General features: G+C 37.7%; 1 protein-coding gene across 2 annotated transcripts in view; it reads left to right on the top strand.

Annotated features, from left to right (window-relative positions):
• LOC145683971 (uncharacterized) overlaps positions 1-19,588 on the top strand; it is a 537,083-nt gene that overhangs the window by 166,714 nt on the left and 350,781 nt on the right. Inside the window, exon 2 of one of the 2 annotated variants that reach the window (XM_081755705.1) lies at positions 3,199-3,231. The exons of the other annotated variant lie outside the window; for it this stretch is intronic. The gene's annotated coding sequence lies outside the window, so the exon portion shown is untranslated. The remainder of the gene's footprint in view (positions 1-3,198; positions 3,232-19,588) is intronic. 2 annotated transcript variants of the gene reach the window in all.

Below are 19,588 nucleotides of genomic sequence, written 5' to 3'. Positions count from 1 at the left end.
AGTTTTGTTGTAATAAACGACGATAAAACACACGATTCGGCTCATGTACTCATAGTCATAGACAAGATTCTAAACATACTCGAAGAAAAGCGAAAATATATTTTATAGAAAAAGGTGTCTACAATTTCCCAAACCGTGTCAGTGATTTCTGATGGTGCTGCATCCCACTTTAAAAATCGCTTTCAGATGTTCGAGATGCAGACAGGTCCGATAAAGCAGTGTTTTTGCAGTGAAACCGGTCATGCAAGGGTCTCTGCGACGGTAGTGAGGAAGGGGGGCAAAGACTGTGGCAACGCGCCATAGCCTTAGGCTAAAACAGATACACAGTATTAAAACCGCAGAAGAAAAAACTGAAATGAAATCTTTAAGTTTCACGTTCCACGTTTATGCCGGTTAGGCTAAAGGAGACGGTGATTATGAGAAATAAATGAAATGGTGGAATGCAGAACGGCACGAGCTGGGATTGAACCAGGGACCCCAAGCACCGGAAGTGAACGCTCTACCACTGAGCCACCGCGTCCCCACTAAAACCGCAGGAGAATTCGTGAGTATAGTGCAAGTACAAACTCCGGGTATCACTCTCGTTTTGTTACCTGGAACTGAATTCGACGACTTCCGGAAGAAAAAGGGAAAGTATGCGACCGGTAACTGGTATTCAACGAAGTTATCTTTGGCATTCGGAAAATTGCGAAGCTTTTATGGCAGTAACGGGTCACTATGAACTAACTTCATATTTCCCCCAAAATCGAACTTTTGCAATTCAAAGTGTAGATTTAAGAAATCTGCAAAAAGGAACTTTTGTTATACACATATATGTATGATAACCAGTGGTGCGTAGCAGAAATATTATGAATAAATCATGAATTACGTGAAGTTTAAGTGCTGTTTATGCTTCCACATGAACCTTCAGCAGGGTATAGGTTTCCAGAAGAGCATAAGAGAAGTGAAAATAAGTGTTTTGTGACTATCGACAATGTGCTACGCAGGGGCGGATCCAGGACGGACTTCTGGGGGGGATTGTAATACTGCTACTTACAGCTACTTTTAAGAGCTCCAAACTCTGGGATGGGTTTTATTTATATATAAATAAGAAAGTTTCTTCTTGTGGGGGGGCGGGAACCGTCCCCCTAGATCCACTCCTGGATGAGTTATGAGTGAACCAACATCTATTGGAGCATCTGCACGGTTACATGCTATTAGCAAAGAAGACAACAACCAAGCAAATGATTGGTCCATGTATATTAAAAAAAAATCAGTGAAATTTTGTTTCCGAAGACCATTTTAAGTAAGTGAACTTGAAATTTGTGTGTTTCGTAATCGTAATTTCCACCTCAGATTACTTCAGTTTAAGAAAACGGAGGAGTAGAGGGAGGCTCATTTTACTATTTCAGAGAGCCTTTTTAACCAAAATAATAAAAAAAAAAACAGCCAAGAAAACCATTTATTCTTCATTTAATGCATATGAACCACAAACATCATCAAATCATTGCACTTTTATTGTTCCCAGTGTTGCTAACTGTGACATCAAAATTAGCGAAACTTCGCTAACTTCAAAAGGCTGCAGTTAATCCACGAAGCATTGGTCGAGAATGGTATTTGGTGTGTTTATTATTCAAGTAAAGTTGAACCATCTGACAAAATTTCAGAATTTAAAAAAAATGGTGTTTTCGAGAAAATGGCGCCCAAAAATGGCGATTTTTGAAAATTTTACAATTTCTCGAATTTTTTGCGACAAAACGGTTGACCACAGAAGCGATGCAAAATTTTTTTCGGAAAGCGGGTAACTAGGTCTTACCAACCGTGAAAACAGAATTTTAAAATTCGAACCGGAAGTGCTCGAAAAAATTCGCAAACTTCGACTTTTCAGATAAATTGACGTTCATTTGTTAATTTATGTACAAAAAGATACGCATGCGCAAACCAAACTAAAATAAAATATAGTTTATTTATACCCCTATGTACATACCACAACAAGAATTATAACTCTACCTGTCTCCATAGCTGAATGGTGAGGCTCCGAAATTGACCATTTTCCATGTCTTCTACAATTCATAAATTGTACTCCCCGTCTTTGATGGCCCATTACTTGGCGGGAAATTTTTTTTCGACAAAACAAAAAAGTATGGGTCTCTTAAAAACATGTCTAGTTACTATAAAAAAAAGTTTGAACAATATCTGAGATGGTGATGGTACAATTTTATATTTTTTGCCTGAGTTGAAATGGAAGGCACCATATATATATATATATATATATATATATATATATATATACATATATATATATATATATAGTAAGGCAAGCATTTGATCTTTAGAGTAGAATGAAGGAGACAAACAGACTTGTCAATATTCGTCTTAATTTTCTGTTTTCTTCTTCACTGTCAGGACTTCCTGAAATTATTTTTGGCGAAGTTTAGATATTCAAGTTTACCTCAATTTTTTTTAAATTTATTTTATTTATTTAACAATCACCAGATACAGCTCCGAGGCCATTTTACGCTGAATATCCAACAACAACAATAACAATGGAAAGGAGTTGGGAAGGTATCGGCCAGAACCTGTTTAGTAGGTACCATCCCGGCATTTGCTTGGTAGGACTGAGGGAAACCCTGGAAAACCTCAGTCAGAATGGTCGGCAGCGGGTTTCGAACCCACGACCTCCCGAATGCGAAGCTAACGCTCTATCACTTGAGCTACTTCGCTCGGTGGAATGTGGGTTTGGATAAATCAAGATCTGAGATCCGGACTCGGATCCAGATTCGAGATCCGGACCCAGATCCGAGATCCGGATCCAAATTCGAAATTCGAGATCCAGACCCAGACTCGAGATCCGGATCCGGCCATCCCTAGTTTAAACAACCCAGCGAATGAAGTGTATTGTGCTGAGATGTATCATAATCCTAAAAGCTTACAATGTGTTTTGACAAATCTGGAGTTCGCACAACAAATGGTTCAAAATACGTCTCGCGAACATTAGTTGCCCGATTCCAAGTCTCAGAATTTACGTATATAAATTATTTCAACTAAACCTGAGAAACAATATTGGTCTATTATTATTCTATCTTTACTTGCAGGGAATTAGTTTTTTGTATGGTTTCTGAAGGAGTTTCCATGTTTAGAAAATGAAAAGCTGTGTTTTTTGTTTATTGTATTTATGAAATGCTGCTTTTACCACATTATTGTGTTTGTGTATTTCAGGGAGAACGAGGAAGCAGGCACGGAAGGACTGAGGTTAGTATTTAATTAATTAGCATCTAGAAAACCAGTAGGATTACTGTATACATTCTTAAAATACTGTATTAGATACAGTTCTTGATTATTATTATTATTTGTGTTGTAAACAAAATAGTCGTTGTAATAGTCCATGCAATAGATTTAGGTTATCAATTAACATATAATAGTTTACATTGTTGATTTTGGAAGGATGTCTTAGGTTCGAATTCGTTGGCGAATGGTCGGTATGTATCAACCCTTATCCGGGCAACCGGGGCCTCCCAGGCCCAGTAGCTTCATTTTTCTAAAATTTCTCAATAACCATACATATTTCGAAGACATATAATACTGAATTCTTCTATCTTTCGTCGAAGTTAAAATCATGAACATATCGAGTTGGTAAAGCTAATGTTTTGTTTTTTTTAATTTGAAAATCTATTCCTGACGTAACCAGGCAACCGGGGCCTAGGAGGCCCCGTGTAACTTTACTGAAATTCCTGTCAAATACTAGATCAAATTGTCACATAATTATATATTGAACACGTGACTATTGTAGCCTTTAGTCGGAACAGTATGCCGCAACAGACATTGAACTTTGAGTGTTCTGCACTTAAAATATATACTGGGCCTGACAGGCCCCGGTTGCCCGTTTACGTTACAAAAATGTCTTGCCCGGATAAGGGTTAAGAGTACATTCATATTAAAAGTTCCTTCGGGCTATATATTGAATTTTTCGTATACAATACAATCGAAGTAATACAATGCAGTGCAAAAAGCACACAGTTACAAAAAGTTTAGAATGTTTAGAATCTTATTGCAATGCGAGGTGGTAAGTTATTGAAGTTTGTGAAGAATAGAACTTGTTAATACATATTAAAGCTTTGGGCCTGTTGTAACGAGTTCCTTACGTAAGCCGTTGAAGTATTCTTTTATGAACATCGTTCTAGGAGTCTCTAGGAGTGTACTTGTTTATCTTCTTCCCTTTGTTTAATAACGCCGCCATGAGTTATAGATATCGTTGTACTCGCAATATTCACTTTTTAAGATGTTTCTGAGTCGACTAACAAGATCATTCAAGAAAGACTTATTACTTCCTGCACTTCGTTTGATAGCCAAATTGCGCCAGCAGTTAAATGCACTACTCATGACTACTTTAGGCAAGTAGCTTCAAGTTGTATATGACTCTACAACGTGACGCTAATGCTTGATTCAATGGAAACTGAGAGGCAGGTAGCTTCAAGTTGTATATGACTCACTACAACATGACGCTAATGCTTGACTCAATGGAAACTGAGAGGCAAGTAGCTTCAAGTTGTACATTACTCACTACAACATGACGCTAATGCTTGACTCAATGAAAACAGAGGCAAGTAGCTTCAAGTTGTGTGACTCACTACAACATGACGCTAATGCTTGATTCAATGGAAACTGAGAGGCAGGTAGCTTCAAGTTGTATATGACTCACTACAACATGACGCTAATGCTTGACTCAATGGAAACTGAGAGGCAAGTAGCTTCAAGTAGTGTACGACTTACTATCATGTTACGCAAATACTTGATTCAATGGAAACTACGAGGGAATTAGCTGCAAGTTGTGCACGAATTGCTCGAGTTCTTTTCAGCGTCGGATAACTCACGATCATATGTATTTGAGTGTTGTTTGTGTAATGGTGGCATAAGTTAGTCGAACAAAGAAAGCAAAAATTGATTTACATCAAATTTCATCCTTACTCCTAATCATGACACAATACACTCGCAACTCCGAAATCCGTGCTTTTATCCATTCGCGAACTCCAATCGTGAAGGTAGCCACGAATTTGGACACTGCGGGAACCTGCCAGCTTTTGAATTATTTCCAGCTTGATGAATGATGTATTGTCTTTGATTAAAAATGGCATATACATGCAAAATGAGACGATGAGATAATTTAACGGGGAACGTTACTTTTCGTGAAACTCCACATGTACTCGATATATCTATAATTGATTAAAGAGTGCTAAGATAGACGGGCACACCCCTAGAATAGGAAGTACGACCAAGATACATCTCATGGTTTGGAAGTCTATGGAGGAAAAAGACTTTTGCGTTGGATGAGAAGATAGTAGGATAATATGCATATATAGCTAAGTTATATCTTCAGAAAGCGAGTAAGAATAATCCTAAATATGACTTCTTGGATATGGATATGCAAGATTCAGATACAGGGTTTGACTTGCATATGATTAAACATCGTGTTTCTTAAGCTAGATCTAGTTATTGAAAGAGTGCATACGTTTAGACTTTCAGTCAGACTTAAATCCTGAATTCTCGTCAAAGTAAATAAAAGACCTGTCAGATAACGTAACTTTGTAGAGCCAGTTCTTCATCCGAGTTCCACAAGGTTCCATAACTGACACGCATCACATAAGATAAATCCAAATATATGCATATTTACTGCAGAGAAGTGGCATGAGCGAACGAACTGGCCTTTTCTTTCTTTTTCTTTCTGGAATACAGTATTCGAGTTGTATGCTTTCTCCTCTTGATAGATTTTTTTTTTTTTTTTTCCAGCGCTCTTGCTGTTTTTACGGAACGTTAGTTGTTCTTTGAAGTTAATGGATTTTGCGATGGGAACTCTTTATTTCCTGTAGGTCGTCAATCATTCTGCACGGGTGAAGCATGTGATGCGCAAGCGAGGCGTATGTGCAAGTCAAGAGAGAAAAAAAAGTAAGGGAAAAAATGAAGAGCAGAACTTTAGGATCAAACGACCGGAAGAGTTAACTCTCGCTCACATAAAGATTTTTTTTTTTCGCAGTTCGTTTAAACCATATTTCTTCATCTTTCGTTTTTATTTTTATTTTTGTGTTTTTTTTGTGTGTGTGTGTTCTTGAAGCAAGACCGAGGCACAATATTCGGAAGAAACTACGTACACGGTTGAATTGATCGAGTGGCTATAGTAAGCAGCATAATCACTATGATTGGTACATATGTCTTCTGCCATTATTGCAAGGCCGCATACCGAAATTTGAGAATATGCCATGCACTATGATTTTCTGTTAACTTCTTCGTTTTGATGTATGAATTAATATGGCCTCAATGAACTTTGGTGCGTCCAGGATGAACGGGAATTGTTACGGAACTATTTAGCTAATGCCAAAGCAAAGAGCCCGTGGAACCTCATCGATAAAATAAAATTAAGTACGGTATTTTAAACTTTTAAACTCCCTTATTTTATAGCTAATAAAGGGGTTTTCAGGCTTTTATGGTTACTAGCTTTTATTCTACTTTCGGTTGTGTGGTAGGTGACAAGTACATTTGTCATTAAACTATTATTTCTTGCTTTCTATACTAGGATCATTTGAAAATCGCCTTGCTGTGCAAACATAGTACTACTCAACTTATTATACCGTTAATTGTAAGTTAATGCAGATGTCATTGTTTTGGACAATTTCTCCCACAGATGTAGCTGGTTCGTACCGTTGTCCACGAGACGAAAAATCTCTCACATTTTTAAATTCGAGACGAGACGAGACGAAAACTGTCTCAAATCTCGTGGGCAACACTAATTCATCAAGTCTTAGACCTCAGACACTGTTTTAGTGATACATGGTTTATAGTAGAATAGATAAAGTGGTTGTACGGAGACAATGAAGAGCAACCATCAACGTTTAAAGATACCCGATACGCAAGTCATTACGCAATATACTCCAATAATAAATATGTTTTAAATGTTGTTGTATCACCCCGTTCGTGGACCCCATGTGACACAGAAGGATTCTGACAACTTCTAGGTAAAATTATGAGAAAAATATCACGGAGCATATATTTCGTACATAAGTTTGTAAAACGAGACGAGGGTATGTTCGAAATGAGACGAAAAAGACGAGACGAGGTTTCTACAAAAACGTATGAGACGAGACGAGACTGGTGCGCATGGCATGAAAGATGGAGTTGTGAAGTGAGAAGGAAGCTTCATTCAGAAATGCAAAAACATTGCATTTAAGGGGAGAAGAGGTTTGTCTTACTCTCAAATGAGTGAATTCCCGTGGCAGTGGGTCCGGTAAGCCACATGGTACATCTGCCGTAATGTGGCAATAGATGGCAATTTGGATTAGACTCGCACTCATGAATTTCCAATTAAGATTGCACTCAGTTATTTCATTCGAGCTCGCACTTGAGTTCATTTCCCTCCTCGACTGGGCTCGGGCTCGCTCGCGCTCATTATTGATCCGAGCACCGTTGAGCGCAAGTCCCGGACTCTGGTGCACCGTGCACGCGAGTTTCGACATCTCTGGACGCAAGGCTGTGGTTTCAGCCCCTTTCTAGTCCCAAGAAACTCCCAGCTTGAGTTGGACTCTGCCGGCTTGTTGTTGAATTGTGAGATTTTGGTATCTTGGTGATGTTGGGACGCCATCAGACACCGCTGGGGAGGGGAAGGAAGTGAGCTTGCTTTAAACACGAAAATGCTTACACTGGATACCGGTAGACTTCTACTATCTGGAGAAATTCCAGGGGGGCGGTTTCTCAATGGTGCATGGGTACCGTGGTTCGATCCCAGCTCTCACTAAGTGGACTTCATGGTGGATGAATACCATGTACTTGACTTTTCTCGGAGTTTTCCCGTTTATATATATATATATATATAATATAATATTCATTGCACAGTTTTCATTCATTTTCATGATAACCGTCTCCTCTAGCCTGGGTTCATAATCCTGGGACGTAAAACTAAAAATTTCATTTAATTTCTGGAGAAATTTCTTTCCTAGTGCGCACAACTAGTAGATTGGTTTTGGACATATCCCATTACCCTTCTTAGGAGGTGTTAGTAATCACCGTAAAAATGATGGGATATTTGTTGTGCGTAATGATAGTGAACCAATTGCAAATTGCTCAAGCCAGTTGGTCTGGTTAACTAGTAGAAGTACTTCAGTCTTCTGCGCACCATGCGTATTCTAACGATGCATTCCACCTTTGTAAGGGTGACGGCATAGATAAGAATAAATATTTTATATACTCTTGTGGGTAGCGATGGGATCGTAAGAGAAAATCTCTGAGGTTCGTTCATGTCAATCTCGATTCATGAATACTTTGTCTGACTACAAGTACGACTCATAAGTCTTGCAATATTCTGCTACACAACATATGTCTATTTAGTACAGAGAAAGCAGGTTAACATTCAAATTACAGCACCTCGTCTTAGGCTGTCTGCATCTGCATCCACCTTCTTGTCAGTTCCTCGTCTTCTCCTTAGAGACAAAGGAGTCAGTCACTGCGATTTTCACCTCTTGTTGGTTGGTGATCCGAAGGGGCAACATGGACCGAAACGGGTAGTCCGAAGGGGCAGTGTCAGAACTATATGATGGATGTAGCCCCCTACGATCTCTTCAAGTTGCTGAATTTTTGTTCTGCTTCTTTGGAGCCGCGTGTGGTCTTGCGTTATCCTGTTGCAGCAGGACGTTTTCGATTCACCAGTGGAGGACATTTTTTTTGCGTAGTGCAGGATACATTCGCTCTAATTGGTCGAAATAAAGGTTGATAATGATTGTACGACCGTTAGGAACTAACTCGATAAAAATGACTCCCTCGTACTACCGCACACACAGTATGAATTTATGGTCGAAACGACTCTTGTGCCGATTGGTTCCAGAAGTTGGCCGTTTCTCAATGGTGTATACACGCGCTCGCTTTTAGGGTTTTGGAAATATTGGAAGACTTGTAACTTACCCTTATTCAATTTGTTAATAATAGCTTAAACAAATAGAATACTATATTTTGGTAATCTGATATGTAAATAAAAACGAATGTAACGACGTTTGATATTTAAGTCCTAGACTGCTGCGGCGATTGTAGGAACCAGAAATCAGATTTCCAGACCCTCGACATCTATGACCATGTTAGCTCATCACATATGAGGGTGACGTCCCTCGCCGATCATACTACCCGGGAATAGTGACTCCCGATGCCGTTTAAGTTCAAATTCGTACCCAATGAATATCCTAAGGGAGAATGAGGTTCAAATACTTTCTATTAATCTGTTCTCCCTGTGTGAAGGATGGACATTTCAACTAGTGTTGCAATAAAGGAAATATAATCATTATAAACTTTAGTATTGGATAATACTGAATTTTCTGGCAGATACCGTGCACACATCAAGACCATACTTACGATGACTTTAGTACGTGATGAGGAAGTTGGTCAGATACGTGAAGCAATCATCGGATAAATTGGTTTATTGTCTAATAAACCAGTATGGAAAGTTTTTGTGAGTAATTGTATTATTTACGATGTAGCTAGTACATTGTTAAGCAACTACGTAAAAGAATCAGAAACGTAAGAATTATTAATGTAACACTGGGGTTCCTGTATTGGAAGCCAAGTTTTGTAATGATAATGTTATTGTCTCGGGCGCTAAGTTTTGCAACGATTGAAAATAACTAATAATTAAAGGAAAATTTCTGCTCGGGCTGCCAAATAGAATTACTGCGTGATATTACGAATAAGCAGATCTTACGTATTTGGGCGACGAAGAATATGAAACGTATTGTTTTCGGAATTCGATTCCTTATCTCTAATTTGCATATTTAATCTGAACTAGAACGAATAATTAAGGCACTCACGGATGAGCCTAATATGCATCAGAAAAATGAATACCTGACCTTGTACTTGAAAAGTGAATGGTATTGATGAGTGGCAACTCATCTGCCTATTACACAAATAAGAAAAAATGAATGAGAGTTTGGAGAATTGAAGTTGACTCCACGGGGCTCGAACTTCAGTTCTCCAAGGTAAAAATACAGTTTTGCTAAGATGGTTTGGAATTAAAAAAAATTGATATATATACAACGAAAGATGACCTAATGTCTAATCGATCCTGTTTTCCCCATAACGGTGTCTCCAAGGCGCTAGGAAAACAGGTGCGTAGTTAATAGTTAAGTGATTTAAACATGCGGAGCAAAAATCTCACAAGCTGCAAAGCTGAAAGAAAGATTTTTCGCTAATGGCTTGTTCAGTTGGCTACACTGACTATCACTCTGTCACCGAAGTGTGTGGAGATAGCAAAAATAGTTAAAAAGCAACAAACAAGGAAAGTTTAATTTAAAGTTTAAAAAATGAGTTAATTTAGATAAAAAAATTTCTGATGGTCAATGTAACCGTGCTTCAACTTTTTCTGTTCAGGGTAATTTGAAATAACTTCTAGGTATGCCAATATCAGTTAAAGAAATAGGCATATCTTTGAAATGATAACCACATAAATGCTTTGGTTCTAACGTCAAATAGACTTTTAATAAGTTTAACGAGAAATAAGGTGATATCTACAAAAATCAACAAGAAAGTTAATTTGGATTTACAAAAAAAAAAAAAAAAAAAAAAAATGAATTAATTGACTTTACTGAAAATGAATCAGACTTTTAACTGTTTTGACCAAATAATATGATTTCTCTTAACACATTCTTCACTGTACAACGTAATATTCAAATTATTCAATCTTGACTGTAAAATTTAGCAACAATCTATTTCTACTCAACTAAACTGACAATATTCGATTCTTTATAATTACCATGACGTGGTTATACAAACAAAAATTTCTATTAAACTGAATATTAATTAACAAAATGATTTATTGTTTTTCCCCTAGGCATAAACGACTATTAAGTAATTCGCCCACAGTTACTACCTTTTTTTTTTTATTAATAAAAGAAATGGAAATAAGTTTAAGAATCGGATTGCGGAATGAAAGAATTAATGGTTTAGGTTGCTTGCAAGACTCACTGGAGAGATAGTTTAGAAGCGATAGTATGCTTTTGAGAAAATTTAGTGCACTGTTTCTAATGAACTCAAATGAATTTTCAATATTAAAAGATTTGCATAAACAAAACATAGCTTTGTACACATACTATATCAGTTGGAAAATAATACCATTCACAGTAAAAATCGTTACACAACACTAACTACACAAATATTTCATATTCAAATGCACTACACAGAAATATATATATATATATAGTACTACTATTATTATAATTTGGCCAATTGATCAAAATAATTACATTGTCGACGCTTTCTGATTTTCTCACTGATTCCTTATTTTGCGAATACACGTTTCTCCATAGCTATGGACCCTATCTGCGTTCGTTGCTCAGATAGGTACCTCCGAAGGGATTTACTCGAGTATCTTAAGTTGTTTACCTTATTTATGAGACTCTAACGATATTACGAGATAAGAATATTTACACTTATTTGTCTGAAACTTACTCAACATAGCACGTCTTTGGAAGCTTTATATTGATTGTTTCTTTTAAGAATGAGTATAATAAAAATTGACAAGTTACAATAAAATCATATTAAGCCTGTTTACCGCTCTGACACATATTTCCTTAACACAACCTATACAAATGTTAAAATTTGAAAAACTAGACTTTGACGCTAAATCATAGTTTACTCAAAACAGAAATTACATTACATTCACACATCTTAAACGCGATTTATGTTTAAAAGAGAAATAATCCATACTTGATATAAATAAATACTGGATTGCATATAAATGATTATAATGACGGCTTCAAGGATCTAAATATTGACACATTACGATTACAAATAAATGCATGATTGAAGATCAAATCAATGTATACAAATTTCACTAGTAAAATAATCAAAAATTTTATGGTACTTATTCAAGAATGAAATTAACAGTTCCTATATCCGTGAACTAATTTTGGAAATGCAACCAAGGCATTAGGCTATTTGTTTACTTCTTCAAAAAAAAATGCTCTAAATGTTTACGGACAGTTCCGTATGAATAAACAATGTCCCGAAGTTTCTAGGAAAAGGTGAGTATGGAGATCACGAATCACGGAAATATTGGCCATAGTCCTTCTTCAATAACGGAAATAACAGAATACTTTGTCCTACCTTAATAAGTCCTTCCGCTTATATTTCCACACTTCAGAAGAAAACTGCACTGTACTTAACTGACCGTCACAATGCTTCCTAATGTCCCTTCTCAGACCCCGCTGTCCTCTGGATTCAACTCCCGGAGAAGAGGTCCACGTTTGTCCGAAGCGTCTGGGTCTTCGTGTGGCAAGGCATCTGTTCCAAGTATCGGGGATCGAACCCGTGTCTCCGTCCTTCATCTCCATGTTGTTGAAATGCAACGATGCGTCACTTATCACATCCATCTGCACTTAAATTTCACTCGCACAGTTTATATATATATCCGCCATCCATCGCACTACTTTTCCTCTCTGAATACAGGAAGTCCACGTATATAGATCAATCACAGACTCAGTTGAAAATCACAAATTACGTAGCGTCACCATAAGATGATAAAAATTATGTCTAGGTGTCGATGTTTTAAATATTTGTATAAATAATCTTGTAACGACGAAGTTGCTGTGGATAACGCGTGGTTTAAGTAGCTGGCTGCTAACGGGTCTTTAGCTAGCCATTTTTCTTAAATTTAAACACTTAAATATATATATATATATATATATATATATATATATATATATATATATATATATATATATATATATATGAGTTAACGTATGCTTATGAATCGCGTGTTGGTGATGTTTTCACGATGAAGTGTCGACTTAGAGTAACCTCTCTTCCGTGTAGGCGTTCTCCCAGCTTTCTTTATTTTTTTAAAAAAAATAGACGCTTCATTCTTCTCTTTGTGAATTTTGAATTTCGGATTCTGATTCGCCGCTTTAAGTTCGTGACACCATTTCCCAAAAATCGGTTGATAATTTGGCTTGGGTTTCTAGCGTCTCTTCTGGGCTAGTACGTGATGTTAAAGAGTTTCATAAGCACTTGCGAAGATTGTAGATAAAAAATTTTGGTTCCTGTGTGTCTGTGACGTGATATTTGCGATATCGAGGTACTTAGGTAGTGCGACAGTATGGCTGGAGTAACAATAGCAAATTCCATTACCGTTTACTGGCGAGGTAGAAAAGTGGGTGGTCAATTAGTGCGGTTACCGTCTTATGTTTTTTTTCTTTCTGAAAAGCAGAGAAACTTCTTTACCTGGGACGAATGAAAGAGGTTCGCTTGGCTGCTAAATGAAACAAAATAAAATTTTCCTTGACTTTTTAAAATAAATTGAATTTACATATAAATATGTTTTAATTTGAATATAAGAACAATTAATTGAGTGTGTGAGCGTAATTGTCACATTAACCCGGGAAAGCCCATGCTAATTTTACCCTTAAAAGGCCCAAGGTGTGAATCTGAGACTCCCTGCTGCATATACAAGCTACCTGAATCCACCGCGACCATTTGTATTTTCCATCATTAATAGGAAAGGCTAGTCACTACTTTGCTATGAAATCATTTGTCAATGGTAATAAAAAATAAACAGTATCAAATAATTAGAAAAATATATACAGTACTTCAATAGGAGCCTCAGAGGCACCCCTTGAGCCTTTACGTTAGTATAAAGAATAACCTAATTTTTTCTGAGGTAGAGTAAAAAAAATGCTTAGGAAAGGCAATCAGAGGGTGTATTTCAAAGAGATAGAAAAACTCTATAGCGCAGAACACAGGACGAAATACCTATCAAGAATAATGGCATTAAAAGTTGACCAGAATGCCTCAGAGGCACCCCTTGGGCTTTTACGTTAGTATAAAAAATAACCCTATTTTTTCTGAGGTTAAGTGAAAAAAGCTTAGGAAACGCAATCAGAGGGTGTATTTCAAAGAGATAGGAGAATTCTAGAGCGCAGAACACGGCACAAAATAATTACCTATTACGAATAATGGCATTAAAAGTTGACCAGGGTGCCTCCGAGGCACTCCTTGGGTTGTCTCGGGTTAAATTCTTCTTAAAAAAAAAAAAAAAAAAAGTATGAAGCATTATTAGATGGGGAACATTTCTGGCATCAATCACATTTAACGGACAAATTTTAAACATGAATGAGTCGAGATGTAGATTGAACAATGAATTAATAATCAATTAGTGAAACAAGAAAATGTCAGAGTCCTCTTCGTTGGTTTAGTGGATAATGTGCGTCCCTTCTCGGGTTTAATTTCCGGTGAGAGAACCTTAAAAAATTTGAACGCATGTCAATGGTTCAGAGTCTACCTTAAAATTACAAGGTCTGTATGATAAGTAATGAGACTCGCCGCGCCGCGGCGCGCGTGTCGCTGGAGCGGGTTTGTCGGTGATGGAGGATGTAGGGGGGGGGTCCGAGCAAAGCAACGCACCGCGCGTCAGTTGGCTCCGAGCCTTAGTGGAGCGCGGACAAGCCTTGGACAAAGCCCTTGTGAACATTCTTGTCACGGCGGAAAATCAACAAACATGGAGGGTTCCATCGAACAGCGTTATGCGATCAAATTTTGCGTTCGCCTGGGGAAAACGGCTACTCAGACGCTTTCTCTCATCACGGAGGCCTACAAAGAGGAAGCCCTATCCAAAGCCCAGGTGTTTCGTTGGCACAGTGCGTTCCGGAACGGCCGGGAAAGCGTTGAGGATCTGGAGAGGGCTGGACGCCCGACAACAGTGACTACGGACGAAACTGTGGCAAAAGTGAGGGATCTCCTGAACTCAGACCGTCGATTATCGTTGAGATTGATTGCTGATGAACTCGATATGAACCACACAACAGTGCACAAGATTGTGACGGAACAATTGGGAATGAGAAAAATCTGTGCGAAACTGGTGCCGCGAGTGTTGACTGACGAACAAAAGCAACGACGTGTTGATTGTTGTCAGGAACTGTTGAACCTCATGAACAGTGACCCTAACTTTGAAGATGACGTCATAACAGGTGACGAGTCGTGGGTGTTCCAGTACGACCCTGAAACGAAACGTCAAAGCGCGGAGTGGCACACTCCTGCGTCCCCGCGCCCCAAGAAGGCCAGAATGTCGAAGTCAAAGGTGAAAACAATGTTGATTGTTTTTTTTTGACAATGTGGGGGTGGTCCACAAGGAGTTTGTACCCCAAGGACAAGCCGTCAACGCCGCCTTCTACAAACAAGTCCTTGAGAGACTGCACAGGAGCGTCAAGCGGAAAAGACCGGCGATCGCTAGCCGGTGGAAGTTGCATCACGACAATGCCCCTGCCCACACCGCCTTCTTAGTGACCTCCTTTTTGACCCGGATTGGGGTGGAAGTCCTTCCACAACCACCCTACAGCCCAGATGTGAGCCCGGCCGACTTCTTCCTCTTCCCGAAGCTGAAGCCACGCTTGAAAGGAACCCGTTTTGCAGACGTCACAGCCATCCAAGCAGCCGTGACCACATTTCTAAAGGACATGCCGGCTGCTGACTTCCAGGGGGCGTTTGCAGCGTGGAAACATCGATTGCAGAAGTGCATCGACGCAAGAGGAGAGTACTTCGAAAGCTTTTAAGTCCCTGTACAGATCAGATCAATAAAACAATGTTTCCAGACCTGGTCTCATTACTTATCATACAAACCCTGTATTGATCCACGTCTTATATAGCCTTGATAATGAAAACTGTCGCTAAACTCCAACAAACCATACATGCGACCAATCAAAACAAGGACAAAAGTTACCTAGACAACAATCGAAGATGAAAGTTTGGAAGGGAGCAGCAAATTTTAACTGCTCCATTCCACTGATTGTTTCCACAAATCTATTTTAGTATTCCCTTTCTTCGCGAAAATAAGACTTTGTGATATAAATTAAAATTTAATTATCAAATTTAATACTACGTAGTATTTTGAATTAGAGTTCAGTTTACCAAAACTCCTTCATATATTACAGGGTTATTATAAATGATTGGAGCGATTTCGTAGCTCTATAACAGCGTTTCCCAACCTTTTTCAACTTGCGGCACAGTATGGGTGTAACTTGAATTCTCGCGGCACACTCATAGATATTATATGTAAGTCTATGTGTAAGTGTACCGTGTATTTTTTCTGTGATTACTGATCTAATTCCCACAGAGAAGAAAGGTCGATCACTGTCTTTTTCCCCGTGGTAAATCATTATGCTTATTTTTCATTCTAATTTAAAAATAGAAAACAATTGCAATGAAATATTGGATACAGGTTTTTACAAATATGCTTTCTTTTTCGAAAATTGTATCCAACCTTTCACTAAGAAGGAAGCACTAAATAACGAACGAACAAATAAATCTCTTGTACTTTTAAAACACACATGTAGGTAATTTGTATGCATGTTTGCTTTGTCGAAAGGACTGAATGATATTTTAAAATTTCAAGTTACGAAATAGTCTGCTACAAGAAAGAAGCAATAATGGCCATAACAATGATAACAAATACTTTTTTCAACATTAAAAATGTACAGAAAAGTAACACGGTATGAAACAAAGTTGTAGATTCATAATAATGTGAAATACGAATATATATATTTTTTCCTTATGACTTGCAATTTGATAGCTATTAATAATTTTGTTTCGATTTTCTCGCGGCACATCAGCGACTCATTCACGGCACACCGGTTGGGAAACGCTGCTCTATAATAACTGTATTACTGCATATATTGCGATATTTTTTCATACACATTAGAAAAATTCAAAAAGTTTTTGTTTACAATTACAAATGTTCGATATGTCCCGTTAGTAATTCGACAGACATCAAGCCGAAAATAAAGTTCTTCCCACACTCGGCGCGGCGTGTCCCTATCAATGAGTTCAAAAGCATTGCTCATGTGGGCTTGCAGTTCTGGCAGATTTGCTGATAGAGGAGATGTGAACACTGAATCTTTTACATAACCTACCCACACACAAAGAACAAAGGTCTACGCATGAGGTTAGGTCAGGAGATGGTGAAGGCCATGACATGAAATGCTTTCTTGGCGCCTGTCGCCGTCTTGCCTCACTGCTGCGCTCTGGCGGGAGAAATCTGAAGTACACTTGCAAAAAAACAAAACTTTTTGAGTTTTTTCTACGTTACTGTTGAGTTTTGTTACAATATCTCAATTACTAGAGCTACAGTGAATTTATGAAATCGCTTCAAACATTTATAATAACCTTATCTGTCCGTTTGGGAGACAAGAAATATTAGGAACTACTTGGTTGATCAGCATCAGTTTTGGTCAGAATGTAGAGGATCAAAAATAAGGAATGAAGTTCTTTGATGGAGGTGATCTATCCACGGAAGTGATAGAAATTACCCGTTTTCGGTTTTAACGTTGATCAGTGTAGAGCAAAAATGGTAACAGATAGCTAGAAGCATTTTTTTCTTTTGCAATCGATTAAGTGTCTCAAGAATACGTTTCATCTCCCTCTTTAACTTTGTACTAAAACCGCAAGTGATGTAAGTATACTAAATCTTCAATATTAATCTACATAGGGCAAAAACGATGAGAATGCGAGGTTTTTTTTTTTTCTTAAATCGATTTAACAATCTAGTAATAATTACCATCTTCTATCCTAGCTCTCTATTCAAACCGGAAGTGGCAGAAATCGGCCACTTCAGGTTTTAACTTCATTGTAATAGAGTGAAAACGGAAATAGATGTGGAGAAGCGAATTTTCACGATCTATTAAGCGTCACAAGAATATATTGCATCTCCATTGTTTAGTCTTTCTACTGAAACCGGAAGTCCTAGAAGTATATTACCACTTCCGGTTTCATTATTAATTCAGGTAATACCAGTTCATACGAACCAAACTGTACGTGTGACACTGCTATTTGTTCATACATAAGACAAATTCATTTTGAAAAGTAAGAGACATGTACGTAACTATACTCGAAGAAGAAATCTGTAAAATTACGTCATTAAAGTCTAGTTCATTTCAAAGAATTTAGAAAAAGAAATAATTCCCCATGGGCTAAAGAAACAAAAATGGCGTAGGTAATGAATACTGATCTTTACATAAATGACCTTATAATTCACTACAGGGTATTTCAAAATGAATATCTCTGTTTTAAGGCTTTGTATATTACATTTAACGTACATCAAATGAAAGAGCAATTCAAACAGTTTTTGCTACAAGTGTTCAATGTGAGCACCATTCGTTATACGACACACATCTAGTCGATAGGCGAGAAAGGCTCATAAACTATCCGCCGGGATATGACACAAAACATTCAATTTAGGGAAATCCTCGTTGCAACTATACCATCTTGTGAGGATTTACTGTCCTCCAGATGCGAACATTATAAGTGTTCAATTCGCCACTTAGGCGAAATGTCGATTCATCACTGAAGACGACACGATCCAGAAAATCTTCATCGTCATGCAGCAACATTTTATTTCCAAAGTTGGCACCCGTAGTCTGTAAACTTTAGAGCTTGTAGCAACTGCAAGCGATAAGGACGTAGTTGTAAGCGTCTCCTTAAAGCTCTTACACAGACGGTTGCACTGTAACTACAGATTCAATTTTTGCAAAATGTAAAATACAAAAAGCTTTCTGTGCTACTAGATCTTTGCTATTAGAGCTTTCTAACGGCAGACAGAGGGAACAGTGCGTGCGCATGCGTGCACTACGAAACTAAGTTGCTGTTTCATTTGGTGTATTAGTATTTATAATTGTAAGTTAATTGTAATAAACACTACCTAGGTACAAAGCCTTAAAACCCCGATATTCATTTAGAATCACCCTGTACATTTAATTAGAGAGTATCTTTTGAATTTTGATGTTGACCAACGCCAAGAGTTTAGTGTCTAATTGAAAGGTAGATCTAACAGTATGCACAGTAAAATGGAAAAGGAGTTACGGTTGCGATAAAAAACGAAAATGGATTTTTTTTTGGGGGGGGGGATAAAATCCTACTTACTGGTGAGAGTATAGATCTGCAAAAGTTGAATTGAACATGGTGTGCGTTGATTTAAAAATAACATTTTGGACCCCTCCCCTCTCCCCGTTTTTAACTATCAAAATAAAAGAAGAAAAGAAAAGACTTGTGAATTCTGAAGAGTTGTAATATATGCATTAGTATCCCTCTCTCGAGATGAACTTACTTTTTAGCAGCACGTTAGCGGTTTGTGTGATATAATTGCAGGTAGAGAAGCTTTTTTTAAAAGAACAATTTTGGGAGAAGCGTAGAATATCTGTGAGATGAGTAACTAACCCATTAAAGAATCATGAACTTTTTTTCTTTCTTACCTTTTTTTCCTAGAAGGCGGGAAGGTAAGGAACAGAGGTCGTAAATTTCCTTTCGCTCTGCTTCGTCATTCTTCGCTATTCTTCGTAAAAGATGCAAGTGTTCGGTGTTGCCAACGAGATCATTCAAAATTCTGTCAAATTCGTGAATAAAACTTCTTGAACTGCGCAAGAAAATGACTATTTCCAAACACTGCCAAAATCACGCATACTGGTAAGAAAGTTGGATAATATTTTGATTAATTATGTCTTTTATTATTTAAGAAATTATAAATTTTTAACACTAATGCATAATCGGTGTTATCATATGAATTGCTCTTCCAGGTTTCTAAGTGTAATAATCCATCTTGTCACTG

Source organism: Thermobia domestica, chromosome 4, assembly GCF_964235325.1.
Source record: "Thermobia domestica chromosome 4, izTheDome1.hap1.1, whole genome shotgun sequence".
NCBI classification, from domain to species: Eukaryota; Metazoa; Arthropoda; class Insecta; order Zygentoma; family Lepismatidae; genus Thermobia; species Thermobia domestica.
This window is presented reverse-complemented; position numbering and strand designations above follow the sequence as displayed.